Below are 19,632 nucleotides of genomic sequence, written 5' to 3' on the forward strand. Positions count from 1 at the left end.
CACCTCGCAGAGATCCTGCCATCACTTTCGCACAGGATCTCTGTATAGATTGGGTAGGAGGTTTCATAGGATTATGTGGAAAGAATACATTAATTCTGACATTTTTTAAACAGGTACATTTTACACTTTTGTATATTTCTTTCAGTTTCAGGCTTTGTGCCTTTTTCTTGGTGTTTTGTTTGTAATTTCTGTTTCCTCTGATTACTTAGCTTTCTCAGTATATCTATTTGAGTCTATTGCAGACAGTTTTACTTTCATTTCAGTTTAGTCACTCAGTCATGTCCAACTCCTTGTAACCCCATGGACTGCAGCACACCAGGCCTCCCTGTCCGTCACCAGCTCCTGGGGTTTGCTCAAACTCATGTCCATTGAGTCAGTGATGCCATTCAATCATCTCATCCTCTGTTGTCCCCTTATCCTCCCCCTTTCAATCTTTCCCAACATCAGGGTCTTTACCAATGAGTCAGTTCTTCGCATCAGGTGACCAAAGTATTGGAGTTTCAGCATCAGTCCTTCCAATGAATATTCAGGACTGATTTCCTTTAGGATGGACTGGTTTGAACTCCTTGAAGTCCAAGGGACTCTCAAGAGCCTTCTCCAACACTACAGTTCAAAAGCATCAGTTCTTTGGTGCTCAGCTTTCTTTATACTCCAACTCTCACATCCATACATGACTACTGGAAAAACTATACCCTTGATTAGACAGACCTTTGTTGGCAAAGTAATGTCTCTGCTTTGTAATATGCTGTCTAGGTTGGTCATAACTTTTCTTCCAAGGAGTAAGCATCTTATAATTTCATGGCTGCAGTCACCATCTGCAGTGATTTTGGAGCCCCCCAAAATAAAGTCTGACACTGTTTCCACTGTTTCCTCATTTATTTGCCATGAAGTAATGGGATCAGATGCCCTGATCTTAGTTTTCTGAATGTTGAGCTTTAAGCCAACTTTTTCACTCTCCTCTTTCACTTTCATCAAGAGGCTTTTTAGTTCCTCTTCACTTTCTGCCATAAGGGTGGTGTCATCTGCATATCTGAGGTTATTGATATTTCTCCTGGCAATCTTGATTCCAGCTTGTGTTTCATCCAGCCCAGCATTTCTCATGATGTACTCTGCATATAAGTTAAATAAGCAGGGTGACAATATACAGCCTTGATGTATTTCTTTCCCTATTAGGAACCAGTCTGTTGTTCCATGTCCAGTTCTAACTGTTGCTTCCTGACCTGCATATAGGTTTCTCAAGAGGCAGGTCAGGTGGCTTGTATTCCCATCTCTTGAAGAATTTTCCACAGTTTGTTGTGATCCACGCAGTCAAAGGCTTTGGCATAGTCAATAAAACAGAGACAGATGTTTTTCTGGAACTCTCTTGCTTTTTCAATGATCCAACAGATGTTAGCAATTTGATCTCTGGTTCCTCTGCCTTTTTTAAAACCGGCTTGAACATCTGGAAGTTCATGGTTTACGTACTGTCGAAGCTTAGCTTGAAGAATTTTCAGCATTACTTTGCTAGTGTGTGAGATGAGTGCAATTGTGTGGTAGTTTAAACATTTGTAGACATTGCCTTTCTTTAGGATTGGAATGAAAACTGACCCTTTCCAGTCTTGTGGCCACTGCTGAGTTTTCAAATTTGCTGGCATATTGAGTGTAGCACTTTCACAGCATCATCTTTTAGGATTTGAAATAGCTCAACTGGAATTCCATCACCTCCACTAGCTTTGTTCGTAGTGATGCTTCCTAAGGCCCACTTGACTTTGCATTCCAGGCAGGATGCCTCACTCTAGGTGAGTGATCATACTATCATGATTATCTGGGTCATGAAGATCTTTTTTGTATGGTTCTTCTGTGTATTCTTGCCACCTCTTCTTAATATCTTCTGCTTATGTTAGGTCCATACCATTTCTGTCCTTTATTGAGCCCATCTTTGCATTAAATATTCCCTTGGTATCTCTAATTTTCTTGAAGAGATCTATAGTCTTTTGCATTCTATTGGTTTCCTCTATTTCTTTGCACTGGTCACTGAGGAAGGCTTCTTATCTTTCCTTGTTTTTCTCTCCCTTCAGGGAACTTCCATAAGCCTCTTATCCTCCTCCATCAGAGGGCAGACAAACTGAAAACCAAAATTACAGAAAACTGACCAATCTGATCATATGGATCACGCCTTGCCTAACAGTGAAACTATGAGCCATGCCAATATGGCCACCCAAGATGGACGGGTCATGGTGGAGAGTGCTGACAAAATGTGGTCCACTGGAGAAGGGAATGGCAAACCACTTCAGTATTCCTGCCTTGAGAACCCCATGAACAGTATGAAAAGGCAAAAAGATAGGACACTGAAAGATGAACTCCCCAATTTGGTAGGTGCCCAAATTGCTACCAGAGATCAGTGGAGCAATAACTCCAGAAAGAATGAAGAGATGGAGTCAAAGCAAAGACAACACTCAGCTGTGGATGTGACTGGGGATAGAAGCAAAGTCCAACGCTGTGAAGAACAATATTACATAGGAATCTTGAATGTTAGGTCCATGAAGCAAGGCAAATTGCAAGTGGTCAAACAGGAGATGACAAAAGTGAAAGTAGACATTTTAGGGATCAGCGAACTAAAATGGACTGGAATTGGTGAATTTAACTCAAATGACCATTATATCTACTACTGTGGGCAAGAATCCCTTAGAAAAAATGAAGTAACACATGTATACCTGTGGCGGATTCATTTTGATATTTGGCAAAACTAATACAATTATGTAAAGTTTAAAAATAAAATTAAATTAAAAAAAAAAGAAAAAATGAAGTAGCCATCAAAGCAAACAAATGAGTCCAAAATGCAGTACTTGAATGCAATCTCAAAAATGACAGAATGATCTCTGTTCATTTCCAAGGCAAACCATTCAGTATCACAGTATTCCAAGTCTGTGCAATGGCAACCCACTTCAGTACACTTGTCTGGAAAATCCCATGGACGGAGAAGCCTGGTAGGCTGCAGTCCATGGGGTTTGTGGGAGTTGGAGATGACTGAGTGACTTCACTTTCAGTTTTCACTTTCATGCATTGGAGAAGGAAATGGCAACCCACTCCAGTATTCTTGCCTAGAGAATCCCAGGGACAGGGGAGCCTGGTGGGCTGCCATCTATGGGGTCACACAGAGTCGGACACGACTGAAGCAACTTAGCAGAAGTAGCAGCATGCCCGAACCAGTAATGCTGAAGAAGTTGAAGCTGAAGCTATGAAGCTTCTATGAAAGCTTCTTGGAAGACCTACAAGACCTTCTAGAACTAACACCACCAAAAGAAGTCCCTTTCATTATATGGGACTGGAGTGCAAAAGTAGGAAGTCAAGAAACACCTGGAGTAACAGGCAAATTTGGCCTTGGAGTAAGGAATGAAGGCAGGGCAAAGGCTAACAGAGTTTTGCCAAGAGAATGCACTGGTCATAGCAAACACCCTCTTCCAGCAACACAAGAGAGGACTCTACACATGGACATCACCAGATAGTCAACACCAAAATCAGATTGATTATATATTCTTTGCAGCCAAAGATGGAGAAGCTCTATACGGTCAGCAAAAACAAGACCAGGAGCTGACTGTGGCTCAGATCATGAACTCTTTATTGCCAAATTCAGACTTAAATTGAAGAAAGTAAGAAAAACCACTAGACCATTCAAATATGACCTAAATAAAATCTCTTACGATTATACAGTGGAAGTGACAAATCGATTTAAGGCACTAGATCTGATAGACAGAGTGCCTGATGAACTATGGATGGAGGTTCATGACATTGTACAGGAGACAGGGAGCAAGACCATCCCCAAGAAAAACAAATGCAAAAAAACAAAATGACTGTCAAGGAGGCCCTACAAGTAGTTGTGAAAAGAAAAGAAGCAAAAAACAAAGGAGAAAAGGAAAGGTATACCCATTTGAATGCAGAGTTCCAAAGAATAGCAAGGAGGGTTTTGCTTTACTCAGTAGCCATTTGTCTATCTTTTTCTGACGTCTACTTGGTAAATCTGTATATTCCCTTAAAGAGTTTCTTCTTACTACAGAAATATTCTCTTGTGCATATGTCATATTGAATAATAGATGAGAGTAGTTTAGAATCTATTCAACAATTTTCCACTGAAACCCATGGCAGATTCATGTTGATGTATGGCAAAACCAAAACAATATTGTAAAGTAATTAGCCTCCAATTAAAATAAATACATTTATATTAAAAAGTATGTAGGGGAAAATTTAAATATAAATTTATTCTGTGTTTATGGACTAATTTTCTTTAATACACTTTATTTTCATAAACCATTATCATTAATTTATATTTGCTTCACTATTTTGTTGATTAGCATTGATTTAAAGAAAATATATTTCACTGAATTTTATTCATCTGCTCATTTATTTAATAAATATTTAACAAGCATTTATCATGGTATTTAGAAAATGTTCTCCATCCATACTTGTTGAATGAGTGCATACAATGTGAAGCACTGTCCTAATAGAAGAAACACAGGGTAATTAAAGTATGCAAGGTCTTTCCTTCATTCAGGGATGTGTTAGTGTGTGTAAGTGCCTTTATAGACGCCTGTGTTTATATTTGTTATTGAATGTGGAGAGTGATTAATAAGTAAATATTTATAGGTGTTTCAGATATCTTTCTCTATCTTTAATTTTTTCTCTAGAATATTTTACAAATTTTCTTATTTATTTTTAGGAACTCTATAAACTAACATCATTTACCATTTTTCTAACATCATATGGAAATATTTCCCCATCTTTTGTGTATGATTTTAGGTTTGTATATGTGTATGGGAGGTTATGTGATCAAATTTATACGTTTTAGTTTTTTGACTATGCCTTTAATGCAATGTTTCAAATGCCATTCTTCATCTCAAAATAACTTTTAATCAAGTTTATTTTCTACAAATGATTTTATAATTCCACTAAGTAATATTTAAAACCTTACTGCATATAAATTTATTTTACTGTGTATGATGTTATAATATTGTCACCAGTTAGGAATTATATCTTAGATATGTGATATTTTTACTTATAATTTCAAAATAAAAATATATTATTTCATGATCTCACGGGTATGACACCAAAAGAATAGGTAAAAATAGACAAGTGAGATTATCCCAGATGGCTCAGTGGTAAAGAGTTCACCTGCCAGTGGAGGAGACACACAAGACATGGATTCAACCCCTGGGTCAGGAAGATCCCCTGGAGAAGGAAATGGCAACTCACTCCAGTATTCTTGCCTGGGAAATCTCATGGACAGAGGAGCCTGGCAGGCTATACTCTGTGAGGTCGCAATGAGTTGGACACGACTGAATGACTGAACACCAGCATGACAGTAAAAGAAACAACAGTAGAGTGAAAAGGCACCTTACAGCGAATCATATAAGGGATTAATTTGCAAAATATATAAGAACCCCACAGCTCAAGAGCAAAACAAAAACAACAACAACAAAACCTTTAATAAACTGATTTAAAAAATTAGTCAGGAACTAGCCATTTCTCCAAAGAAGACATGTGGATAGCTAACAGGTATATGAAAATATACTGACATCTCTAATCATCAGAGAAATGTAAATGAAAACCACAATGAGATGTCATCTTACACCTGTCAAAATGGCTATAATTTAAAAAAAGACAAATGTTGACAAGGTTGTGGAGAAACTGGAACTCTTCTGGATATTTATCCACATTAAATGTGTATATTGCATCTCAAAACTATGACCAAAAAATCTGTATAATTTATAGTGATTTGTCTTTTCATTCTGGTATTTTTTCTCTCTGCTCTTGATTAGTATTGCTCAGTGTTGATCAATTTTCAGTGAGCCATGTTTGAACGGCTTTCCTCTATTGTCTTTGTCTTATGCTTACTTTCTTTTTTAGATTAACTTTATTTTTTTCTTTATTAATTCCAATCTTGTACATCCTTTAGGCTTTATTTTTCATATCCTAGCTTCTTAAATGAAAGCTTAAATTTTTTCATTTTATGTCTTTCCTCTTTTCTAAATCTAGGGTATAAATTTCCCTTAGACACTACTGTAGTGGCATTGGAAGAATTTTAGTTACAGCATATCTTTGTTACCATTATTTTACAATATTTTCAAGTTTGAAAGTTATTTCCAGACCCAGGAATTCTTTGGAAGAATATTTCTTAATTTTCTCAGTAGGGATGGCTAACTATATTTTCTTATTAATAGTTAATTTCACTCTGGTCAAAGTAAATATTCTGTATAAATTCAATTCTCTGAAGGTTTTTGTTCTATCACATGATCATCAAAACATCTATTTCTGCTTTGTTGACCATGCCAAAGTCTTTGACTCTGTGGATCACAACAAACTGTGGAAAATTCTTCAAGAGATGGGAATACCAGACCACCTGACCTCCTTCTTGAGAAATCTGTATGCAGGTCAGGAAGCAGTAGTTAGAACTGGACGTGGAACAACAGACTAGTTCCAAATAGGGAAAGGAGTAAGTCAAGGCTGTATATCGTCACCCTACTTATTTAACTAATATGCAGAGTACATCATGAGAAATTCTGGGCTGGATGAAGCGCAAGCTGGAATCAAGATTGCTGGGAGAAATATCAATAACCTCAGATATGCAGATGACACCACCCTTATGGCAGAAAGTAAAGAACTAAAGAGCCTTTTGATGAAAGTGAAGGAGGAGAGTGAAAAAGCTCAACATTCAGAAACCTAAGATCATGACATCCGGTCCCATCACTTCATGGCAAATAGATGGGGAAACAGTGGAAACAGTGACAGACTTAATTTTGGGGGACTCCAAAATCACTGCAGATGGTGACTGTAGCCATAAAATTAAAAGATGCTTACTCCTTGGAAGAAAAGCTATGAACAACCTAGACAGCATATTAAAAAGCAGAGACATTACTTTGTGAACAAAGGTCCATCTAGTCAAGGCTATGGTTTTGCCAGTAGTCATGTATGGATGTGAGAGTTGGACTGTGAGGAAGGCTGAGCACCGAAGAGTTGATGCTTTTGAACTGTGGTGTTGGAGAAGACACTTGAGAGTCCCTTAGACTGCAAAGAGATCCAACCAGTCCATTCTGAAGGAAATCAGTCCTGAATATTCATTGGAAGGACTGATGCTAAAGCTGAAATTCCAATACTTTGGCCACCTGATGGGAAGAAGTTACTCATTGGAAAAGACTCTGATGCTGGGAAAGGTTGAAGGTGGAAGAAGCAGACAACGGAGGATGAAATGGTTGAATGGCATCACTGACTCGATGGACATGAGTTTGAGTAAACTCTGGGAGTTGGTGATGGACAGGGAGGCCTGGCATGCTACAGTCCATGGAGTTGCAGTCAGACACAACTGAGCAACTGAACTGAGCTGAACTGATGATCATTTAAAAATGAAAATTTCCAGTGAATTTACAATAATGTAAATAACAAGTTCTTTCATTGTTGGGTGTATTGCTCTATATATGTTATTTAGCTAACTGTTGTTTACATCTGCTATATTCTTCATTCTTTTTTGTACACTTGGTCTGCATGCTATTGCAAAATGCATGTTAAAGTCCCCACATTTTGATTATGATTTTGTCTATTTCTGTTCTTCGTTCTGTCAAGTATTATTCTATATTTCAAAGCAATGTTTTGACTTTTTCTTGGATTTTAATATCTATAATATCTTCATTAAGGGTGTATCCTGTTATAATAATGAAAATACCCTCTTTAACTCAACTAGCACATCTTGCTTTGAAGTCTACTTTCTGTGACATTTATATAGCTATTCCAGTTTTCTTACAGTTAGGATTCACACAGTATGTACATTTTCCCCATCATTTTACTTTCAACCTTTCTTTACCCTCATATATAAGCTGAATATCTTCATGGTAGCATTTACATGGATTTTGTGGTTTTATCAAGATGGGCATTAATTTGAAGTATCTAATCAATTTACTGTAAGTGCAGTTATTGGTATAGTTGGGCTAGTATCTGTCATTTCCTTTTAATTGACCCACGTGCTTTATGTTCTTTTTTCCTCTCTTTTCCCCCTTCTTTTGTATTAAACAGATCTGTTATTATTCCAAATTTTCCTTTTTCCTTTGATTTTCAGCAGCTTTTCTAGGTGTGGGAGTTTTCATGCCCATCCATCCATTTTTTAAAAATTCTCAGTTATTATATCTTCAAGTATTACTTCTGCTGCTCTGTCTCTCTGTCTTAGCTTCTCTTCTCCTCCTATCCCACTCCTCCTTCTTCTCATCTCTCATCTCTAGGACTCCTCTAAGTCAGTAATTCTGTGTTGAGTTCTATCTAAAATTCTTCTAAACTTTTTAATTCAACTGTCTAGACATTTTATTTTCAGTTGGTAACTGTTCCTTGATTTTTAAAGTTATAATAAGTTGTTAATGTTTTTCATCTTTTCACCATTTATTCTCTCATTTCCTCTTTTTTCCTCAATATATTGATGATAGTTAAAATCTGTATCTGCTAACTCCAGCGCCTCTATCATGTGAGTCTCTGCCTTCTCTTATTTTCTTTTTTTTCACTTTGTTAATATGTCATGTCATCCCATGTCTTCGTCATTGAAAAAATGATCCTCCAGATACATTTTCTAACCCTTGAGAGGATTCATATTCTGTTTAGTTAAGCAAGTAGGAGAAGGGTTGAAGATCACTCAAATATATAAATACAACTGAGAACTGAGCTGTAACAAGTCTAGGTTGTGGTTTTGGTAGCACTCAATCCACCTCTTATCTCTCTGTCCATGTGGCATGGGCCTTCAAAGATTTTGGTTGAGAACCTGGATATTTTGGTAGCTCAGCACCCAAGAGAGTAAGGGAACATCCACTCTGCTCTCCAAGACTTTTGACATTGATCTTTGGCTTTCTGCCAGCTTCAGGGCTTGTATAATGAGCACATATTCTATCTGTTGTGTGAGAAAGGATTTCAGGTCTCCAATTCTGTCTCACCACCAGGTAACCCCAAATTATGCTGGCTTCTCTGTCCAAATAGGAGTCCTCTGTTTCTCTGAGCCCAGATTCTGAGCCACTAACCCAGGCATCAAATTGGGAAATTCCTCCAGAGAAAAAGAAGCTGTAGATCCTTGGCTAACATTGAAACATATTACATGATCTCCTCTCTTTAGAATTTTAGCATATTTAGTCCATGTTGTGTCCACAAATTTCTGATATTTTTCAGTTCAGTTCAGTCGCTCAGTCATGTCCGACTATTTGCGACTGCATGAATTGCAGCACGCCAGGCCTCCCTGTCCATCACCAACTCCCAGAGTTCATTCAAACTCACGTCCATCGAGTTGGTGATGCCATCCAGCCATCTCATCCTCTGTCATCCTCTTCTCCTTCTGCCCTCAATCCCTCCCAGCATCAGAGTCTTTTCCAATGATACCTTTACTTAAAATTTCTAGCATTAAAGTTGTGTCTAACAAGAAGACCATTGGCCTGCTTTCTCTTCCATTCTTCATGGAAGTACGGAATTTGAGGTTTTATTCTCTACTTTTCACTTACTTAAACTACGACAGTGATAGACATCATTTACCCTTTCTTTCCATGACTGGTTATGTATCAAAGGAGAGAATAATGCACTGTGTCTGTCAATATTGTTTGTTCAAAGGCTTTCAAAGCAGGACTATAACATATTTTTGCTCTGAGAGTTAGAAATACATATTTTCCCCTAGAAAACAAATAACTCCAAATTTTAGACAATAGCAATTCCTGACACAATGTCCAAGGAGAGATTATATTCATTTGGGAGAAGAAGCTGCATTCTGTGATTCCCAGTGGAATCTGGCCAATGTCAGTCAATATCTTCTGACATTATCTCTCACGCAGGGTTGTTTAATCTACTCAAAGAGATTATATTTTTTCAAACTAAGTATCCAGATCTGGAGTTTGAAGCTTAGAATCATAAGTGAACTATTCTGGGGTAAACCATGGTGTCTCACAGACCATTTGTTTTTCAGTTCTCATGACTATACCAAGGAGAACGATTTTAATGATAGAGGATTGATGGCTGCTCCCCGAGGCTTCTGATGAGGCCACTGCCTGACTCTAAAGTCAGTGACCAAGAGTGTGTAGCTTATAAAGAATACATCCAGCTACCAGCCTAATCCTGTGACTCTGAAGTCATTTAACCCCTCAGGGTAGAGAGACCAACATTTCCTGTAAATGTTTCTCAGATTCTGTGCAGAGCTCTACAAATCAGAATGTTAACTCTGATAGGACCTTGTAACACCATCTATCTCAGGCTACCTAGTAGTAATATTTCATGTTTTTGTCCATTTTCATCCTTGTTATGCTCTTATCACTTCTATAAGAAACCAGATCTAAATGTTCCACAGGGCAATGACTCCGCAGCATCAGCTTCTGAAGAGAGTGCCCCCAACTGCTCGGGTGAGGGTCCCACAGGACAGAAGATCTTTCTCCTCTCCTGGTCAGCACCCCATTGCCCCATTTCTGTCTCCTCAGACAGCAGACAGCTCTGCCTGGTGGACGGGGGCAGGCCCTGTGCCAGGAGAGTGGAGACCCTTCACCAGGGTTCCTGGGGCACCATCTGTGATGACAGCTGGGACCTGGACGATGCCCGTGTGGTGTGCAGACAGCTGGGCTGTGGAGAAGCCCTCAGTGCTGTGGAGTCTGTTCCCTTTGGGGCGGGATCAGGACCCATCTTGCTGGATCATGTGTATTGTGGAAGAATGGAGTCCCACGTGTGGCAGTGCCCTTCCTGGGGCTGGGGGCGGCACAACTGCGGTCATGACGAGGATGTAGGAGTTATCTGCTCAGGTATGATCAGTGAATTGCCCACTGTCTGAAAGAACAGAAAGCTCCAAGGAAGCTGGTGTCTGCTCACCAGGGCAATAGATGTGTAAGCTAGGGACGTCTGAGATATCCTCCTTGAATGCATAAAGTATCTGTGAGTGATCAGTTCAGTTCAGTCGCTCAGTGGTGTCCGACTCTTTGCTACCGCATGGACCGCAGCATGCCGGGCTTCCCTGTCCATCACCAACTGCTGAAGCTTACTCACACTCATGTCTATTGAGTTGGTGATGCTATCCAACCATCTTGTCCTCTGTCTTCCCCTTCTTCTCCCATCTTCAATCTTGCCTAGAATCAGGGTTTTTTCAAAGGAGTCAGTTCTTCCCATCAGGTAGCCAAAGTATTGGAGTTTCAGCTTCAGTACCTGTCCTTCCAATGAATATTTAGGACTGATTTCCTGATGGGCTTCATTTATTGCTACTTTCCTCTTACAAGTCTCTGCTATTTCTTCTCCAGTGATCTTACCTGATATAGCTTAATCTATATCCCAATAAAAATTGATACTCATTTTTATATAATTTACTTTTGGAAGAGTGAAACATTTGCAAATCACCACACGCACCTGCTTTGCACAGTAAGCCCATGGGAGGAAAGGGCTAGAATGAGGCTGTACCTTCCAGGACGGAGTTCTTTCTGTATATATAGTGCAAAATACTTTTTTGTGCTAAGTTAGTAGGAGTGGAGGCACAGGGGACATCATCAAACAAATCAGAGAGGAACTTATGGATTTGTGCCAAATTGCAAGTCCCCTTTGAAAATTTAGATTTGAATATTCATAGCTTTTTGACTGGTAGGACAACAGAGCTGTGGATGAAATGTTCTGAGTCTGGGTTCTCCTTTCATTTTTACTAGAAAGGATTGTCTGTTTTGTTTTGTTTTTTTTTTTTCTTCTTCTTTAAAACCTCTGTATAAACCAAAATTTTGGAGGAACTCTTAGCCACACACTGACAAGTCAAAGATATAGTCAATAAAATATGAATTTCTATGTTTTGTGGTAATAAATTATATTTTATACCTGATGTCTTCAATGATATAAGAGAATTGTGTTTGGGGGCTTGTTTGATAGGAATAGGAATAAGAGGACACCTGTAATTTTTGAAGAAGGTGGAGGAGACTTATAGTAGCTAAGAGGAAAAAGAAGGGCAATGGGAGATGTCAAAGGCCATATGGGGTTCTCTGAGCATCACTACGGGTCCAGGTGTGGTGTAGAGGATGCTACGTGTGCCTAAGGATACAGCAGGTCTGTACAGCAAGAGACCAGACAAGGATGTATTTTTATTATATTTAATACCTTTATCCACTCGCACCAGCCTCCTATTGCACAAATTTTCTTACAATTTTCACACACATATCCTTTTATATAAAATTTAAAATCAAGTAGAAAATAAAAAAGAAATAATAATATGTCTCAGAAGTATCTATCCTGATGTGTACAAGACTTTATTGATTATTCAGCATATATTTGAGTGTTTAGCATGTATCTTGGTATATGAAACAGCATACAAGAAATATTTCTTTCTTGTTCTTTTTAAATTTGTAATCTCATGTGATTGATATAGAAACTAACAACCTGTTAAGTAAAAATGTTTTAATTAGAATGTGTATCCTATGACCAAACTCCCAGCCAGACCATACCAGATGTCCTAACCTGGAATGGGGAGTTGAAAGTGGGTAAGTAACAAAAGGCTAACAGATCATCCTGGCTCTTACCATTCCCTCTTGAATAAGTGGTCAAGCTGGTCCTTCGATTCATTAATTTCTATAGTGTCTTTTCTGTTCTCTCCTGTTCTCTATAGTAGATTTTTATTCTGTTGAAATATTCTTTCTGAACATTCAATGTTCTTATACTTATGAAATCAGAGTCCTTTACCAGAAAGAATACCACCCTGTACATAAATAATTATAAGCACAGTCAGAAATCAGGCAAATGTATTTAAAAATTGTTCTTTATAATGAGAAGTTTTATTTTTTTCATTAGGTTACCTTTCCTCTATCCAAAATGTGGTCCCTGAAGGTCAAATCATGTCGTGAGTCTTTCCCTTAGTCTCCCTCTTTCAGTTTCATACTCCATCCACTCCCAGTTTAACCTACCCCTCATCCCACCCACACTCCACTCCTACAGAAGTTCTTCCCTTTCAGAGTCTCTTTTCCATCCATTTGTAGCTCTTAGGATTGTTTTCTCTTGTCTGCAGTGGGAGAAATGGGAAAGGGAAATAGGGTTAGGTCGCAGATGGAAGGAGCACAGGGGTAAAATGTGTTAAAAACTTGCTGGACAAATATTTTCCCCAAATCTTTCTTTCATCCACATTGAGGCTTTTGTAATGTAGAAATCTGTAAATTATATATGGCTGTTTGCTCTGTCTTCTCTTCTTCTCCCTCTCCTTTTTTTTTTTTTTTTTTTTTTTTTTACAGCATGATGACTATTTCTCAAGAAATAGGAAAGTCGTTTGCAGTTAGCATATGAGTGCATGCTAGGTCTCTTCAGTCATGTCTGACTCTTTGTGACTCTATGAACTGTAGCCCATCAGGCTCCCTCATCCATGGGATTCTCCAGGAGAGAATACTGGAGTGGGTTGCTATGCCCTCCTCCCAGGGATTGAACCTGTGCATTCGCAGGGGGCTTCTTTACCACTAGTGCCACCTGGGAAGCACCATTTACCATATAGATAGAATTTGAAAACATTAAATTACCTTCACTCCATAGCATTTGCTAAGATTCTCATGTGTTGGAAGAAAACCAGTAATATGAACTAATCAACACAGTTATTCATCTTTTATAGTCCCACTGAGAACTCATTCTCTCCTGGGTTCATTGGTAAATCCTAGGCTTTCTTGAAAGATGGCTAGGACCAACCCTTTCTCCTATGACTCTGACCTTTCTTCATATTCAAACTCATCTGTGGACAATTTCTTTTCACAATTCAAGTTGGTTAAGAAATTCTTGGAATTTCTCACCATCAGAGATTATGAGAAACATATGGGAATCATAAGAAGTAGACTTGTTATAATATCTAGCTTTCCTTCCATGAGCCATAAGTCTGTTTATAGACTGACCTGCACTCAGATCTCTCGATTGATTTCCCTTGTATCGGTGACTTGAGTATTGACTCCTGAGAAAAATCCGGCAGGACTTCTAGCCCCAGAAATGTCAGGATGGCCTTCTAACCTTGTCTGGATCTTAGTTCTATAAACTCTTGAATCCCAAGGACCTATTTCACTCTGGGTTAGTTCAGTTCTGCACCCAAGTCTGATGCCCATTGCAGTGCAGTTTCCTTGGGCCCTATAGTTTCCAGACCCTTAAATGAGGAATTCTCATCCTAACCAACATCAAATATAGGTTTTTGGAATTCAACCATTCTAAACTAACTCTGCAAATCCTTCTGGATTTCTCTTCTGACACTCGCCCGTGAAAATGCAATTCTGACACTGTTATATTTTCTCTTCATGCCTCAGTCCTGGAAAATAAAAGCTTTCACACCATTGCCTGTGACATGTTTCCAGTTGCCAAGCCAGGATCATGAATATGCAGTGGGTTTTTTTATTTGTTTCTCTCAGGATTTGTGCATCTGGTTGGAGAGGATGGACCCTGCTCAGGGCGAGTAGAAGTTTATTCTGGAGAAGACTGGATCCCAGTGTCTGATAGAAACTTCACACTCCCCACTGCCCAAGTCATCTGTGCAGAGCTGGGGTGTGGCAAAGCTGTGTCAGTCTTGGGACATGAGCTCTTCTGAGAGTCAGATGGCCGCATCTGGGCTGAAGAGTTCAGGTGTGAGGGGGAGGAGCCTAAGCTCTGGTCCTGCCCCAGAGTGCCCTGTCCAGGGGGCACTTGTCACCACAGTGGAGCTGTTCAGCTTGTCTGTTCAGGTGAGATGTAGGTCAGGACTAACCTCCCTGCACACTCTATTCAGGTCAGAAATCATTAGATATTTCTGAAATTCTGTTATCTCGTATCCAGCATACTCAGAAGTCTGGATCATGACAAACGGCTCCTCTCAGTGTGAGGGGCAGGTGGAGATGAACATTCTGGACGATGGAGAGTGCTCTATGCCTCCCACTGGAGTCTGGCCAATACCAATGTTGTCTGTCATCAGCTTGGCTGTGGAGTGGCCATCTCCACCCGCGGAGGACCACACTTGGTGGAAGAAGATGATCGGATATCAACAGCCCGATTTCACTGCTCAGGAGCTGAGTCCTTCCTGTGGAGTTGCCCTGTGACTGCTCTGAGTGGTCCTGACTGTTCCTGTGGCAACACAGCCTCTGTGATTTGCTCAGGTAAGAGAGAGGGAAAGGCTACTGGTACTTAGGATGCTCCTGGTGTGAAATATCCCCAAGAACAGAGGGTGAGGGAAAACTGGCTTTAAAAGGTAATTTCTCATTTTAATAACTACTTTATATTATTGTGATTTTTTTCACCATACGTCAGTATGGATCGACATAGGCATCCATTTGTCCAGTCCATCCTGTCCTCTCCTCCCATCTTCCTCCCTACTCCATCCCTCCAGATTGTCACAGATCACCAGATTTGGGAGCCCTGCATTATACATCAAACTCTTGTCTATCTATTTTGCATATGGTAATGTATATGTTTCAATGGTATTCTCTCAAATCATCCCCCCCCCCCCCCGTCAACAAATAGATTCAAGAGATTAGATCTGATAGAGTGCCTGAAGGACTATGGATAGAGGTTCATGACGTTGTACAGGAGGTGGTGATCAAAACCATCCCCAAGAAAAAGAAATGCAAAAAGGCAAAATGGCTGTCTGAGGAGGCCTTACAAATAGCTGAGAAAAGAATAGAAATGAAAAGCAAAGGAGAAAAGGAAAGATATACCCATCTGAATGCAGAGGTCCAAGGTATATCCAGGAGAGATAAGAAAGCCATCCTAAGTGAAGAATGCAAAGAAATTGAGGAAAACAACAGAATGGAAAAGACTAGAGATCTCTTCTAGAAAATTAGAGATACCAAGGGAACATTTAATGCAAAGATGGGCACAATATAGGACAGAAACAGTATGGACCTAACACACCAGAGGATATTAAGAAGAGGTGGCAAGAATACACAGAAGAGCTACACAAAAAATCTTAATGACCCAGATAATCTTAATAACTCAGATAATCACTCACCTTGAGCCAGACATCTTGGAGTACAAAGTCAAATGGGCTTTAGAAAGCATCACTACCAACAGAGCTAGATGGAATTCTAGCTGAGCTATTTCAAATCCTAAAACATGATGCTGTGAAAACGCTTCACTCAATATGCCAGAAAATATGGAAAACTCAGCAGTGACCACAGGATATGGAACAATGGACTGGTTCCAAATTGGGAAAGGAGTGCGCCAAGGCCATATATTGTCACCCTGCTTATTTAACTTATATGCAGAGTACATCATGAGAAATGACAGGCTGGGTGAAGCACAAGCTGGAATCAGATTTCCAGGACAAATATCAATAACCTGAGATATGCAGATGACACCACATTTATGGCAGAATGTGAAGAGGAACTAAAGAGCCTCTTGATGAAGGTGACAGAGGAGCGTGAAAAAGCTGGCTTAAAACTCACGATACTGGATGCTTGGGGCTAGTGCACTGGGACGACCCAGAGGGATGGTATGGGGAGGGAGGAGGGAGGAGGGTTCAGGATGGAGAACACATGTATACCTGTGGCGGATTCATTTAGACATTTGGCAAAACTAATACAATTATGTAAAGTTTAAAAATAAAATAAAATTAGAAAAAAAATGAAGATTATGTCATCTGGTCCCATCACTTCATGGCAAATAAATGGGGGAAACAATGGAACCAGCGGCAGACTTTATTTTCTTGGGCTCCAAAACCACTGCAGATGATGACTGCAGCCATGAAATTAAAAGACGCTTGCTCCTTGAAGGAAAAGCTATGACCAACCTAGACAGCATATTAAAAAGTAGAGACATTACTTTGTCAATGAAGGTCCATATAGTCAAAGCCATGGTTTTTCCAGTAGTCATGTATGGATGTGAGAGTTGGACCATAAAGAAGGCTGAATGCTGAAGAATTGATGCTTTTGAGCTCTGGTGTTGGAGAAATCTCTTGAGAGTCCCCTGGACTGCAAGGAGATCAAACCCATCAATCCTAAAGGAAATCAGTCCTGAATATTCATTAGAAGGATGGATGCTAAAGCTAAAGCTCCTATACTTTGGCCACCTGATTCGAAGAGCTGGCTCATTAGAAAAGATCTTTATGCTGGGAAAGATTGAAAGCAGGAGGAGAAGGGGATGACAGAGGTTTAGATGGTTGGATAGCATCCCTGACTCAGTGGACATGAGTTTGAGCAAGCTCTGGGAGATGGTGAACCACAGGGAAGACTGGTGTGCTGCAGTCCGTGAAGTTGCAAAGAATCAGACATGACTGAGCGACTGAACAACAACAACTCCTCCCAGTGAGTCCAAATGTCTGTTCTTGCATCTGTGTCTCAAAAGGTAGATATTTCATGGTGAAATATTATAGCAATTTAATTACTTTCTCTTGCATATAATTGTACATTTCTTCTGGGATTGATATCTGTGTAAGATAAGGGTCAGGTTGCCATTTCCTTCTCCAGGATTCACATGGACATCCAACTGACTCAGAATCTTTTACTGAACAGGCTCTTTTTGAGAGAGTCGTTTCCTAGACAGGTTGATAAGGAGTCTAGGTGTCCCCAAGGAGAGAGGGGTCTGGAATTCTCAAGGAGGAAGAAAGGACAAACTTTTTTTTCTTTCTCCACATTCCTTAGGATTATATAACAATAATGTATCCTGCCTAAGGACAGTCTTTGTATTCAACCTTCTGTTATCTTAAAATGTTAATTATGGGAGTAGACCTGGTCTTTACAAGGATGTATCTTGCCTGAGGACAGTGTTATCTTAAAACGTAAATTATGGGAGTAGGTCTGATGAGGTCTTTACAACCTCCAGACATTCTTTGGATTATATAACCTCATTGTTAACACTAGCAAGCGGGTACTCTTTCTGCCCCCTTCTGATGCCTATGTCAGAAGCTTTCTCTATCTCCTTTATACTTTAATAAAACTTTATTACACAAAAGCTCTGAGCGATGAAGCCTTGTCTCTGGCCCCGGATTGAATTCTTCTCCTCCGGGGGCCAAGAATCCTGGTGTATTCGCGTGATTCAACAACAACCTTTCATTTTCCCCATTGCAGTGTAACTTTGTCATACACAGAAGGGCATATGTGTCTGTCCTTTATGACAGTCTACTCTGTTTCATTGTATTATTTATCTATCCTGGCACCAATACTGTATTTCTTAATTATTGTATATTTACACTGTCTGAATGATTTTAATTTATGAGTGTTACTTTTTATTAACTCCTCTAACACTGTTTCTTGCCAACTGTGTTGGTCTTTCTAGGCCTTTTGGATTTTGTATAAGTTTTGGAATCAGCTTGTCACTTTTCACCGCCCCCCCCCCCCCAAAAAAAAGCCTAAATGTATTTTGATTGTGACTAGATTGAATCTATGTATAAATTTGAGGATGATTAACAATTTTGAGTCTCCCAATTCATTGACATCATATATCCCTCCATTCAGTTAGGTCTTGAATTTCTCTCAGAGGTTTTGCCCATCTTCTACTAGGTTTTCTCTTAGGCATTTTGTTTTTGATGCTATTCATATTTTTGTGTGTGTAAAAGTGTCCTAAGAATGAATTTTTTGGACTTGTTTCACCTTTTAATATTTTTTTGAGACTTACAGAAAAGTTGTAAGAATAATATAAAAATTCCCAGATGACCTTTACCTGGATTTCCCAATGTTAGTATTTTGCTTTAATCTTTTTAAAAAATACATATATTTTAAATATATATTTTTTATTGAAGTGTAGTTGACTTACAATGTTTCAGGTGCACAGCAAAGTGATTCAGTTACACAAATACACATTATTATTTTTGAAATTATTTTCCATCATAGGTTATTATAAGACATTGACTATAGTTCCCTATGCTGTACAGTAAACCACTGCTACTTGTTGCATATCTATTTTTAAATTAGAAATCTAGCATTCTATTCATACTAAGTCAAACAAGTGGAATCAAAATGTCATAAACTTTTTAGTTAGGCAAAAATTTATGTTTTCTAAATATACATATTATCCATAATTATATATGTGTACAAAAGCTTTTCTACTACCCTTGATAAAGGCTTGAGTAAGAACATCAAAAAAAAAAAAAAAAGAGATGGAGAAATTGGAGAACATAAACTAAATGAAATGGGAGCACTGAATATGAAATAGAAAAAGTGAAACATGATCTTTTACTTTTATCTAGTATGTTTCATTTTTTCTATTTCATATTCACTCTTTCTACTCTGCCATCTTGAATTGGAAGTCCTATTTTGCTTTAATCTTTATCTCTCTGTTTGTCTCCCTCTCTTTTTCTGTCTGTCCCCCTCCTGTTCCATTTGTCCCTAAATATGTAAACTCTTTCTGAATTAGGTTGCAGACATGATGTCCCTTTATCCCTAAAATACTTCAGGGAATTTCCACAGTTATTAACCACAGTTCAGTCAAGTCTCAGCAAACTTCAGCCCCAGATGACATCTAAGTGCAACCACATGAAAAACCCCAAGACAGAACTGCCAAGTTGAGTCTTTCTCAGATTACACCCAGGAAATCATAAGCAAACTGAAGTATATATGTTTTGCTTTAGTTGCTAAGTTTTGGGGGGAATTTGTTTTACAGCATGATAACTGGGACACTTACCATGTGACCAGCATTTCTAAATAGAGGAATATTTGTCCTCTGATATTCCATTGTACTCTTTCTACCTTATGCTGATCTAACACTGAGATACACTCGTTCTCT

The 19,632-nt window shown here is 39.0% G+C and overlaps 1 pseudogene; it reads left to right on the forward strand.

The window, feature by feature from the left end:
• Positions 1–19,632, forward strand: part of LOC113893403 — a 65,721-nt pseudogene that overhangs the window by 33,960 nt on the left and 12,129 nt on the right.

This window comes from Bos indicus x Bos taurus, chromosome 5, assembly GCF_003369695.1.
Source record: "Bos indicus x Bos taurus breed Angus x Brahman F1 hybrid chromosome 5, Bos_hybrid_MaternalHap_v2.0, whole genome shotgun sequence".
Taxonomy (NCBI): Eukaryota; Metazoa; Chordata; class Mammalia; order Artiodactyla; family Bovidae; genus Bos; species Bos indicus x Bos taurus.